The sequence below is a fragment of the Prosopis cineraria genome, unplaced genomic scaffold (assembly GCF_029017545.1).
Source record: "Prosopis cineraria cultivar Desert tree isolate PC_DT_omini unplaced genomic scaffold, ASM2901754v1 PC1, whole genome shotgun sequence".
Lineage (NCBI taxonomy): Eukaryota > Viridiplantae > Streptophyta > Magnoliopsida > Fabales > Fabaceae > Prosopis > Prosopis cineraria.
Window position 1 is genome coordinate 32,808,599 of NW_026555332.1, and position 14,015 is coordinate 32,822,613.

Here is a 14,015-nt window from a genome sequence, read left to right on the forward strand (position 1 = left end):
TTTAATTATTCTAATATCTTCTTTAAATAGAGGGAAGAAGTTGAACTTAATGCTCCAATTTCTCGAGCTCTTGTTTGGAAGACTGCTCGTGAAGATAAAGAAGACAAATTACCTGATGAACGCACTCAAAAATTCTGGGAGGATTGTGTGAGTATTAATATTTTAGTGTATTACTTTATTTACATTATTTACTTAATAATTATTTTATAATTTGTTCAACAAGAAGCATTATCACAATCAATATCACAATATGATGTGGGGGAGCATGTGGATGTCCTTGGTAGGGCATTGGGGGCTCTAGAGGTCTCTGGTCACGATAGAGGAGTCGGATTTGGCATTTCTTAGGGCACCTACTTTGGATGTCAGTCCAAAATTTTTATTGAAGATGATTTTAATGAAAGGATGGCAGAAATGGAGGCGAGAATGAAAAAAAAATTTCAAGCTCAAATGTAAAAGAGATTTGAGCAAATGATTGGAGATATAAATGTGCCACAAGGTAGCCCCAGTGATAAAGATAGTTACTCCTTCCATACTAAAGAAGACTTTCCTAAGGTTATAATTTTTCTTTCTATCATCTTCTCTTTATTCACAAATTATGTTTCACATTTTTTTAAAATATTAATTTTTAATTTTTAGGGCGAGTCTCAATGTCAATTATGGTTAGAATCACCATATTATCGTGTTGTGGCACTCGGATCTATGTATAATGACAATAATATTACTATACACTTCAGATCATTGCCTGCTGATCACTTAAAGGTGATTATAACTATTCCAACAGAAAATGATGTTGAGTTGCTAGTGCAAATAGAAGATGAGGATATATTCATGATTTTTGATGTTGTTGGAACTTATATGGCTTGGCCTTCAAAGTTTATTAAGTTACAGGTATAATAGTTGATAGTTCTTTAAAATTATTCATGTTTTCTTGTAGCCTTACCAATCCATTTTACATCTTGTAGTCCTCAAAATTTAAAGAAGTTGTAAAGAAGCCAATCAAAGCGAAAGGAAAGCCGTTAAAAGGATCTACCTCTGTGACTAAGGCAGGGAAGACCAGCACAGAATCTACTCAGTTGAAATATCCTCATCAAAATGCACTTAAAGTGATTATACGGACAACATTTAAAAATGAGATCCATGAAGTAGAATTTGAAAAGGAGATTTATGGCGAAATAATTAGTAAAAAATTAGTGGCTGAAAATATTAACAAGATTCTGACCAAGGATTGGCTACAAACTACACAAATTAGTTTATACATCAGGTACTTTCTCAATTTTATTACTTATTGTGGTATTTATTTAATTTTAGTTGTGAATGATTCTATTTGTTTTCATTTTAGGTACTTATATCATACTTTTATGGTGCCGGGCTCATTGATAACAAATTTTCATTTATTAGCTTGCACAACACTAGTACCTACAATGTTGAGTACCATTCTCAAAAGATTATTGATGCATTCAAAGCCAAAGGCAAAAGAAACATGTTATTTTTAGCTTCTCACAATCTAGGGTGAATTGTTATTATTGTTTATTTTTAACTTTAGTTGATATTTTAGTTAATAAAATATTTTATTTTTTCAGGCAACATTGGGTGCTTGTTTGTATCAATCCATTCGTCCCTGTGATTTATTATCTTGATTCATTAAGAGATAGTGACTTTAAGAACTACAAATCTATGAAGATATTATTTAATCAGTAAGTTTTTAGTTCTATATTCTTTATATATGTTTATTATAACAATTAATTTTACTTGGTATGCTTAATCATTATATAATAGGGTTGTAGCACGTTATCGAGGAGGTGAAGGTCTCCCTCCAAACACCGAAAGACCTGATCCTGTTGAGTTTTATTCATGAAAAAGAATAAAGGTTTGTATTATTTTCTTAATAAAACAAGTTGGTACATATCTAAATGATTGTTTGATTGATATTTTATGTTTGTTATTCTAAATATGTTGTTCTGGATTGATATAGAATTTTTGGAAAATTCTGGAACTTTCAAGTTATAGGGGAGACTTTGTTGGATTTTCGATAGCAAATACTTGTATCATATATATAACTTCATTACTGAAGTATTTCAAATTGAGTTAGAATTTGTTTCTACCATATTTTGATAATGACATCTTTTATTGTTTTATAGGTACCTACACAATTACAAGGTTGGGAGTGTGGATACTATGTTATGAAGTTTATGAGAGAAGAAATCATATAATAAGAGTTGATCATTCCTGGAAATGTAAGTCAAAAGCTTTGAAATTAAGTTAATATAATGTTAATTACTTATATATTGCTTTCATATCTTGTGTAGTATTTTGTTGGAGCAAAATATTGACATTTTACTATGGAGCAAATAGAAGATTTAGTTGAAGAATGGTCAGAATATATTCTTGGCTGTTTGTGATAGGAAGTTAGATTTCAATGTTAAAAAAATAACAATAGTTTCATTTGTTAGGCTTGTTAGAAATTAAACTAGGTTAGTTAGAAAATTAAAATTGTTGTATCAGTTTCAAATTCTTTTCTTGTATATAAATTTTTATGTTGATATTATTTTTAAATTAGTTTTTGATATTATGATTTGCCATTGTTAAAAATATGTAAAAGGAGAAATTTGAAAAATTTGATTTAAAAAAAAATAAATATGATATACGAGAGCGCTCATTTGAGGATCGCTCCTATAAAGTAACTTATGAGAGTGCTCCGATAAGTTGTCAGCATATAGGAGCACTCTTTTAAAGAGTACTCTAGTAAGGTGACAGCATACGGGAGCGCTCCTACAGAGAGCGCTCTTGTATGCGACATACAGGAGTGCTCTTATAGAGAGTGCTCTCGTACATGATATGTGCCCTTATAAACCGAAGCTCTCTTACGGGAGCGCTTTTAGAAAAGCACTCCTGTATAGCGTACATACAGGAGCACTTTTTTTAAGCACTCCTATACATTTCAGAGCGCTCGATATGGGAGCGCTTCAAAAGCACTCCCTGAGGTAAAAAAAAAAAAGCTCCTGTAAGCTTATTTTGTAGTAGTGAAAGAAGTACACAACAAGTTTAAAACACTTCATACATAAGTTATTTTGCATAATCATGATTAGAATCTTGTTGCCTAGAGGAATTAGAGCTATTGGCATTTTGCTATGGAGTTGAGACCCTTTAACTAGAGTATGAATAGCCTTAAATATGTCTTGTTGTATTGAAAGTCTCATATTTGACAATCTTTGATCCAATGCTTGGTTCTTCTTTTCTTTGAGAACACATTGTACCCTTCCCTTTACAGCATAGTTAACAGCTTCTTTAAATGTAGGCGTTTGAACAACATTATCTATACTTAATGTAGATTGGGGAGCAGCAAGAGATGAATCATTGTTAATGTAGAATATAGAGTTGCTAGCAAAGCTAATCGAACATTGTGAGTTTTATATTAAAGGAAGGATGGCATTGATTAAAACGCTTCCATGCTTCCCCATCACATGGATGGCTCATCACCCCTAGCTCTCGATGAGTTGTTGCTCGCCATGTCATGTGTTTAGATGTTTTTGATGACATATACAACCTTTATAGTCTAGGGGTGAGAGGCATGCATCTCAAAACTTTATAAGGTATATTATGCTTCTGTTTATCACCTTTTTCCTAGGTTTATAACGAGGATAACCACATTTAGGACAAGTGATCTTGTCTTTGTGTTCCTTGTAATAGAGAATACAACCATCCTCATACCCTAGCCCAAGCCTACTAACCATCTGTTTTGTCTTATACAAGTTATTAGGCAACTTTGCATCTCCAGGTAGAAGTTCTTTAATTAGTTGCAATATGCAATTAAAACAACTTTCACTCAAGTTAAATTCCAATTTGATATTTAACAATATTGTCACCGCGGACAATGTAGAATGTGTTTTTACACCCATGTAAAAGCGGCTCCTTTAAACTTCTTAGCCTCGCAATTAGGAAGCTCTTCCTTATCTCTAAGCATTTCATCTCTAGCAAAGATCCTATCCCCATCAAATACATTGGACTAAAACTAGGACTAGCAGCTTCTAAAACCATCCTATAATAAGGACTTATAATTGGCACACTTTCCTCACTCAATTGAGAAGTACAATTGATATTACATTCTGCTCTATCCATCGCTATGTAAGATTCTCTATAAAAGACCCATTGATAGTACTCAGGTACAAAACCATGTTTATAGAGGTCAGTTCTAACAATATCTATTTCAAGAAAGTGTTGATTATAGCACCTTGAGCGAGGACATGTTATCGTGCCATCATAAACAAAGTCATCTTGACATATTTCAAATTCTAAGAAACCATTTATACCACTTATAAATTCTTCTGTTACCCTTTTTCTACTTTGATCCTTTCTATTGTACATCTAAATTTTATCAACCTTCATGCTTTCTACATTATAAAAGAAATAAAAAGAGTGCTAAGAGAATGTGCACTAACCATTTCACTTAGATCTACTCAATCTAATTAATTTTTGTGTATGAACAAATATAAACATATAAGAGAAATATAATGACAAGATTATATAGGATATGGCTCATCTTACATATGAAAAGTTATTGCTAACATTACAATATATTTGTAATTCATATGAAAAGACAAGCATCAATTTATAGAAGATTGCTTAAAGAAGTCACAATTGGGAAAAGACAAGACATAACAAGACATATTAATGATATGACAATGAACTTTTACACCTTGAGTAACATAACAAGAGTAAGTTGCAATTAGATGAAAATAAAAAAAATGCTTAATTGGTCATCTATAGAACACAAGTTATAACAAATTCTAAATGCTATCATATAAGTATGCACCAAAAACAAGAATTTACAAAACTTACGAGAGCTAGCCAAGCATGCAAAATAAACAATTTTTATTAGAATCATTAATTTAGTGAGCCTTGTATATTAACACTTCAAAGAAGCTCATCTAAGATCTTAAAGTTTGTATTTTATTATTTTACAGTCTAAAACTCCAATTTGCCCGCTGCTAAAAGGAGGTAAGCATATTGATTTCATACCAACATGTAGTTAATGTTTATTGCTGCTTTTATTTTTCTAATTGAGAAATGCTTTTGATATCTTATATTTCTCAACTATATTGTTTGTTTTACATATTGAATATATGCAAAATATGGGAGGAAGACTATGAATATTCTTAAGGTTGAGGAGGTTTTTGTTTTCTCACTTGCAGTGATGTTAGTTTATTTGTCTTTTGCAATTTTATGGGCTGCTACTTGGTGGGAACCATATTCATGTGTTGGGCAAGATATTCTTGTAACCTTCATTCTCAGTAGCTAGGAAATGTTTTATTGGAGGTTTTATGTGGTGCTTACTGACAAAAGGTCAATCTCTATTAATACTGAATGAAACATACACATAATAGGAATGAATCAAATATGAATTCCAAAATTTAGTAATTACGATAACTACTCTATTAATGATCTCCCCATAAATCTGGAGGATGATATTAATCATTCCAAACTTGCTGGTTAATATTTAAAGATTTAATTGTAAAAACAAAAAACAAAATTTGTGTATCACTAAAGAATAAAACGTAAAAATTGACCCCAACTTATTTAAAGAGAAGATGGAATCATGTGTCATTGAGCTTCTCTCCTTTAGCTCAACCCTAAGTGCTTCAATAAATATTATTCAATTCAAAATCACCTACATCATAGATGGTTCAAAATATAATTAATTATAGAGCTTTTAAATAATCTAAAAAATCATATAATTTCCAAAAAAAAAGTCTGGATAAAAAGAACAAATAAATTGCTACATTCACCTCACCCACAGCATTACTGAATAATCAAAAATCAAAATTTGTAATGGAATTATTGCATTCATACATCCCTTGAGATTCCACTACTCAAAAAATAAAATGACTATGCTTTTCAAAGTTTCACTGAGACGCATTAATTCATCTAAGAGGTCCAGCTTAAATGCTGAAAGGTTCCCAGTTCGATTAATGGTAGGAAAAATCAATTATTGATAGGCAAAATCAAAGCCAGAGATAGAACATTCACAAATTATTCCACTCTGTCCAAGTCCATCTCTTCACAGATAAATTACTCAATCATAAAGGGAAACCAAAAGAAAAAAGAGGGAAAGGAACAGAACAGAGAGCCAGCCAGAAAATGTCAAGGGTTTGGAGACTTAGAGCACTGACAGATGAAAGTTGTTCCTGGTGAATCAATATTCAAGTATAAAAAAAAAAATAGAGGGAACACGTAAAGCATTGGCGCCTAACTTGAATTTTACTCCTAAAAATTAAGAGAAAAATAAAATTTTATATTAAGAAAATTATGAAAGTATTAAGAAAATATAATTTTTTATAAAGAGGAGTAAAAAATCATAAAAATATCTTACTAATTATCTCAATCAGTCAATCTAGATAAGCATAAAATCACCTTGCTAATTTTCTTGCTAATATAATTTTTTTAGAGAAGTATAAAAAAATATCTTTCCATATTTTTCTAGCTAATTATATATTTTTAGAAAGGTAAAAATTCTTGATAATTTCCTAGCTAATTATATATTTATAGAGATATAAAAATACTTTGCTAATTATTTTATTTTAGAAAGAAATACAAAATACCTAACTAAATCCTGCACGAATTATCTTATTTTAGAGACAAATACAAAATCTCTCACTAATCTCTCATTTTAGAGAGGTGTAAAAATACCTCGCTAATTTTCTCACTAATTATCTTATTTTAGGGAGGAATACAAAATCTCTCACTAATTATCTTATTTTATATAAGGATATAAAATCTCTCACTAAATCCCTCACTAATCTCTCATTTTAGAGAGGTATTAAAATGCCTAGTTAATTTCCTAACTAATTATCTTATTTTGAAGAGGAATACAAAATTTCCTACTAAATCTCTCACTAATCTCTCATTTTAGAGAGGAATACAAAAACTCTTGCTAAATCCCTAGTTAGTATCTCATTTTAGAGAAGTATAAAAATGCCTCACTAATTTTTTCATTAATTATTTTATTTTAGAGAGGAATGCAAATTCCTCGCTAAATCCGTCATTAATCTCTCATTTTAGAGAGGTATAAAAATAGTTTGTTAATTTCCTCTCTAATTACCTTATTTTAGAGAGGGATAAACAATCATTCACTATTTTTTCTCACTAATTTTTAGTCAAGCTATGAAATCAATATTTCTTGTTAATTTCCTCGCTAATTAAGCATTTTAGAGAGGAAGATAATCCTTTACTAATTTGTATTTTTGTAATAGTGGTTGATGTGGATAGATATATATATATATATATATATAGTGCCTGTGTTGGTAAGCCCTTAAACTTTTTCATAACTTTCTAGTAAGAAATTTTGGAATTTTCTCTCATAGCCAATTAATGAAAATAATATTATGTAAAAAGTTATCTCCATCGGATCTATTTGCATTTCTCTCAGGAAAGAAAATTTGAGAGAAAAGTTTCTGTCTGAAAAATTCAAAAGAAAATTATTCTCCCAACTAAACTAGAAAGAAAAGATTAAATATTCTTATTTGGGTTTCTTTAAACATTCTCCCGAAAAAAGACAAAATAAATTTGATCATTTCTCTCAAAAACTAACTGATAGAAAACGCTGTCTCAAAACAATAACTAAAAAATTAATGTGTGCATGGTTTTCCCCCCAAATTACATCATATTGTTTTAGTTGTAGTTTATTTTATTGACATTAAACTATACATACATACATACATACATAGATACATACATACATACATACATATATATATATATATATATATATATATATTCTTACTAAAAATGAACTGGTAGATGTTTTTTATCATTGAAAGGAACTAGTCACTTTTAACATGTGCACCAATGTGAACATTTTTTCTTGGACGGACATTACACAAGCAAGCCATGCTTAGTTCATGTGTTAAGTACTTATATAAACTTAATCATATTTATATTTATATAAGAAGATGTTATTATAAAATATATTAAGTTCATGTCCTAAATGAGTTTAGGTATACTGTTAAATAATCGTATGATATTAAGAGTATGTTAGTTTTAATTTTAACAACATTTTTTTAAAAAATAAATTTTAATTTTATTCGTTCTCTTCTTCTTTTAACCCTCCCCACAATCGGGAAATTATTAAAATCCCTCCCCATTCCTCACTCCCCTCAGCTTCTCTTAACTCTGTTCCATTAAAACCACTCTTTTTTCAGAATTGGCTTCCATCGTCTTATCCACTTCCATCTTTCCTATTTTTGGATTTCAATTTTAATAATTGATATTTAATTTTTATTATATGAATTATTATTATATTATATAATAAAAAATTAAATGGTTAAAATTTAACCTAAACATAGAGAATTTTGGTAAAAAAAAAAGAAAAAACGTTATTATAAAATATTTTTTAATACAGTTCTATTTTTCAACTATTCAAGTTAAATTTTAATATATTAATGTAAAAAAAGGATATTAACAATGATTATTTTAAATTTTTTATGTCACTTATTAAGGAGAGGTAAAAGAAAAAAAAGAAAAGTAGAAAGTTGCTTTTCCTCATCAGTTATTAAACTAACATGGAAAAAGATTTTCAACATTAGTTGTTTATATAACCGATGTGGAAAGTTGCCCAAAAAACAAACTACATTTTAAAACAAATGAACTTTTAACAACATTTATTTAAATAACTATTGTGAAAAGTTTTTTACAATGATCATCTGATTCCACAACGGTTATTTACATATAACTATTGTAAAAAGCTTTCCACAACAGTTTTTTAGATAGCCATTGTTTAAAGTGTTTTTTTTTTTTGAAAAAAAATTATACATCTAGGACGTAAAACCTATAAATTGTATAACAAATATAAGGTTTGAGCTTAATTTTGAATAATATAACAATCTGTTTTCAACAAGGCCAACGTTTGAAAGACCCAAAGTAAAAGACAAATTCAATGCCAAATATAAAAGGAATCTAAGAAAGAAGAAAGAAACACGGACTTGGTAAATATCAAGGCTTGAAATTGCAAAACAATAATATTATTCTCAACCTCAGAAATCACTCCAACATTCTCTTCATGGTCCAACTTCTTCCTAAGATAATAATATAGAAGTTAATCATTTTAAGCACAAAACAGTAATTTATAATTATATCTAAAAATAAGTGTTAATTTTACTTAGAAGGAATATGTTTGAAAACAAGTATTAATTATATATGAAACCTTGTTTTGTTATTTAAATTTTGTGCGAAACTTTAATCTTCATTTTAAAGGAAACAGTGTTAATTAGTTTAGATTTTAAAGTATACACATGCAAACGGAGACATAAACACGTAAGAATAATTAAAGCAAGCATCTTTTTTGGGTATATAAACTAAGCCACTTTTTTTTTTATACTCCTCAACAAATACACAATAGGCAAAAACAATTTTCAAAGTGTGGTTTTGCAGTTGATTGAACATATGGTTGGGCCAGCTATAAGGCCTTACGTTGTTTCCAAGTGATCTTCTTTGATTTAAGCTCATTATTGTTAATATCATAATCCAAAACGAACACCCAATTTTGAGAGAACAAGATCATTTGTAAAAGGAAAAGAAAGAAATAAAGATGCCAATTGGAAGACATAAGGATAAATTTTCTACAAATATAAAAATCACACAATTAAAAATGGAGTCATGTAATATAAGATACTATAGGAGGTTGGTCGCATAAAAATATAATGTATTTATTTCAATCATAATTTTATTCCACATATCTCAACCCTGTCCCTGTTGCCATTCATGTTCTACTTGAAAATTGAGAGAGGAAGAGATGTAATAGTACCATATAAAATTGAAGCAATCAACATAGCTAAGGCAAACTCACCAAACACCTTACTATAAAACCAAGATTACTTGCCCGAGTTAGCTGTTCCAGTGTAGCTACTTTCCTGGATGTGAAGAAGGCAACCTGCACAATTTAAAAAAAAAAAAAAGCATCACCAGGCAAAATGAATCATGATTAAAATATCAGAAAAACTGGGAAGTTATTGGGAGGAATGTAGTTGATTTTATTATGCAGCTTTGGAAAACTCTTGAGAGGGTAAATGAAATTAAGAAAACTTTATTAGTGTTAATTCCAAAAATGGATAATCCTGATTTGGTTACACATTTTCAGCCAATTGCATTATGTAATGTTCTTTACAAGAGTATCACTAAGGTGATTGTGAAAAGATTGAAGCCTTTAATGGATTAGCTTGTTTCCTCTTTTCAAGCCAGCTTTGTACCAGGAAGGAACATACAGGATAATATCATCATTGCAGAGGAAATTGCTCATTCAATGGTGAGGATGAAGAGCGGGAAGGGATTTCTTGCAATTAAAATTGACTTGGAGAAGGCTTATGATCGCATGTCTTGGAGTTTCATTTTGAAGGTATTACTTGACATTAAAATTTCTATGAACATTATTGAAATAATCAAATATTGTATTATTTCTCCTACGATGTCCATTATGTGGAATGGAGAAAAAAAGGATGAGTTTAACCTACCCGTGGGGTAAGACAAGGGGATCCAATATCTCCTTATTTATTTGTTCTTGGAATGGAAAAATTATCTCATTTGATTGCTGATATGGTTTTCGAGAGAAGATGGAAGCTGTTGAAGATGGGTAGGCATGGAAAAACAATTTCTTATCTCCTTTTTGCTGATGATTTATTTCTCTTCTGTGAGGCAGATATGAAGCAATTACAATGTGTTATTGATTGTTTGAGTATGTTCGGTGATATGTCAAGACAAAAGCTTAATGTACAAAAGACTTGCGTGTTCTTTTCTAGTAGTGTGTCAAGACAGAAACAAAAAGAATCATGTGATTTGTGTGGTTATCAGTGAAACTTGGAAGGTACTTGGGCGCTTTTATTACCAAAGGGAGAACTAATCGAAGTAAGTTTGAATTTCCTATTGATAAGGTACAAAATAAGTTGAGTAGTTGGAAAGCCCAAACTTTGTCTTTAGCTGGTTGGGTAACGTTGGTCTAGTTAATCACCTCTCAAATGCCGATTTTTCATATGTAGAGTAGTCATTTGCCAAAAAATATTTGTAGAGAGTCGGAGAAATTCAAAGAAATTTTGTGTGGGGAACTATAGCGGAAAGGAGGAGGATGCATCTAGTTAATTGGGATACTATATGTAAGCCTAAAAGGGTGGGAGGTCTTGGGATTCGAAACATGGAAGCTATAAAAGGGTGGGAGGTCTGATTCAGCAACTTTTCCATATTTGGCTAATTTATGGCCAAAGATTGAAGAGAATATTATGTGGTGTGTTAATGATGGTAGGAGAACTATGTTCTAGAAGGATAGATGGCTGGACAAGGGGGAATGTCTGAGGTGGAGGTGTCTTAATCAACCTGATAATTTTATGCTTGATAATAGAGTGGTTGATTGGATAAAGGAAGAGGAAGAGGCAGACTGAAATGTTCATTTGATAAAGTGGTTTCTATGTGATGATGATGTGATGAAAATCAGAGCCATGCCCCCTTCGAGTAGTGACTTTGGCAAAGACATAAGGGTTTGGAAAGACTCGTTGCTCCCTATTTATTCTATTACAGGATGATTGGGAACATGTTATGGGGTATTATATGGAAGTGGAAGGGGCCAAGGAGAGTACAAACTTTCTTATGGTTAGTCTAATAAACTTTTTACTTCTGAGAGGAGGGCTTGCATGATGCGAGGCTCAAATATTTGTTGTCGTTGTGGTACTGACAAGGAAGATATTATGCATGTTTTGTGTGATTACAGGTTTGTTGAGGGTGTTTGGCATGCCTTGGGTTAGAGGAACGTTTGTAGTGCCTTCTTTAGTATAGGTCATGTGGACTGGATAATGCAGAATCTTATGAAGGATAGTGATAATTGGCATATTATTTTTTTTATTTGTTTTTGGTTTTTGTGGAATTGGAGGAATAGGTGTTTATTTGAAGATGGGTTTACTTTTCCTAGTAGGCCTAATTTGGTTATTTGTAAATATGTTGAGGATGTGACTAACCTGACTAGCTTTTTTAGATCTAATGGATTGTATAAGCAATCTATGTTAGTTCACCAGGAAAGACCAATGGGTGGTTAGTGGAAGTTAAATTTTGATAGGCTGTAAAGAGTTCTGGTTTATATGGATATGGTAGGGTTTTGAGAGATAAGGAGATAAGTTGGAGAGGTGGATTTGTGTGGAAGATTGGTATGTGCAGAGCTGTTGTTGCTAAATATAGGGGGCTTTTTAAGGTTTAAGTTGGCTGGTAATCATAGGGTGTTGAATTTGGAGGTGGAAGGAGATTCGGTTGCTATAATTGGTACTTTAAAGAATTTGTTTGATGGTAAGGCGCCTGTGAATTAGCTTTAGACATTATTGATTAAGGAGCTAAGGCGATTTAATAAAGTTTGTTTTTCTGTTTATAGAGGAGGCAATCAATGTGCAAATAGATTAGCTAATATGAGCTTGGTTTATAATTTTGATAATGTTTTTTAGAAATTGTTCCTGATGATTGTATGGAGATATTACACAAGGATGCCTTAGGTGTTAGGTGCCCAAGAAATGTAAGTTGTAATCCGGATGTTTTGGGCATTTTGCCCCATTTTTTACGAAAAAAGAAATCTATAGCAGAAACTAGATTCCAATCCAAAAGCAATTTTGAAGCAAATGTGAAAATATCATTGGTATATACACTACTACAAAACGAACTTTTAAAAATGATTATTTTGAACTTTTAAATTCAGTTATTAAGGGGGAATGAAAAATTGAGAAGTGAAAAGTAACTTTTTGATGCTAGTTATTATTAGGAAGCAAAAATTAGCTTTTGACTTTGGTTAAATAACTTATGTCAAAAATCACTTTCAATGTCAATTATATATCTAACTGACATTGAATGATCTAAAAAATAATTCAATTTTTTTAAAAAATTTGAATTTTAACAATGATTTTCTAAAAACCATTGTTAAAAATTGCTTTTAACTATGGTTATCATATGACAATTGTAGTTAAAAGCAGTTTTTAACAATGGTTTTGGTTAACAACTGTGGTTAAAAGATTTTTAACAATGGTTTCACAAAAACCATGGCTAAAAGTTCATTTAAAAAATAATTTTTTTTGTTTTCTGTACATCCACAATTGGAAACATGTAAATTATATAGCTTATAAATAGTCAGCCAGCAAAACCACAATCACTATACAACAAGTTACAACTACAATATATATTTTACGGCACTAAAATAAATGAAAATTTAAAATTAAACCAAAAAATGAAAAGAATAATTAAATGCAAAAGCTAAAGGTTCATACTTACATTTAGATAAATCTATTCCACCGATAACTTTTGCTTGCATTCCCTAAAAGTCAACTATTATCATTTGTAAATGAAAAAAAACATTACAAAAGCATAAATATAGCTAGAAGCAAAATTTTATATAGATAAAAGCTTACTTATTGAAAATCCATGTTAACTCCTTACTTGGTGTTCTGCCCAAAGAATAAAACCAATATACTACACTTTGATTTGGACAAATAACACAAAGTGACCAATGGTAGTTGCAGCATATAAAAATTTAAATAAGTATTAGATAATATGAACACACACACACACACATGAATACACATTCATGAATACAAAATACTTGCCCATCAATATTGGTGCTAGATAATATGGCAATTTTGTGTCTGACATATAATTCATCACAAATGTCATCCTCCTATATACCACATTATGAGTTTTCTGCACAACTGTTGGGCACAAAAATCCAAATGTATTTTGTTTTCCCATCACATAACAAATATTATAGAGGTACATATCATTGAAATGAGATTACTGGTATGAAAGTAAAATGAAATAAAAGAAACAAGTAGACAAAAAACTTAAAAGATTCCCAATTTAGCTCATGATATGTTTAGCTCTGTTAAATTTAGGAACTCCTTGAGATCTATCTTATCAAATCTAAAATCATATCCCTTTCCATAGCCACAACTGCAAGTGCATTTTAACAGTAATGCCTTCTTTCATATGCATATTGTAACATCCCAATTTTTAAT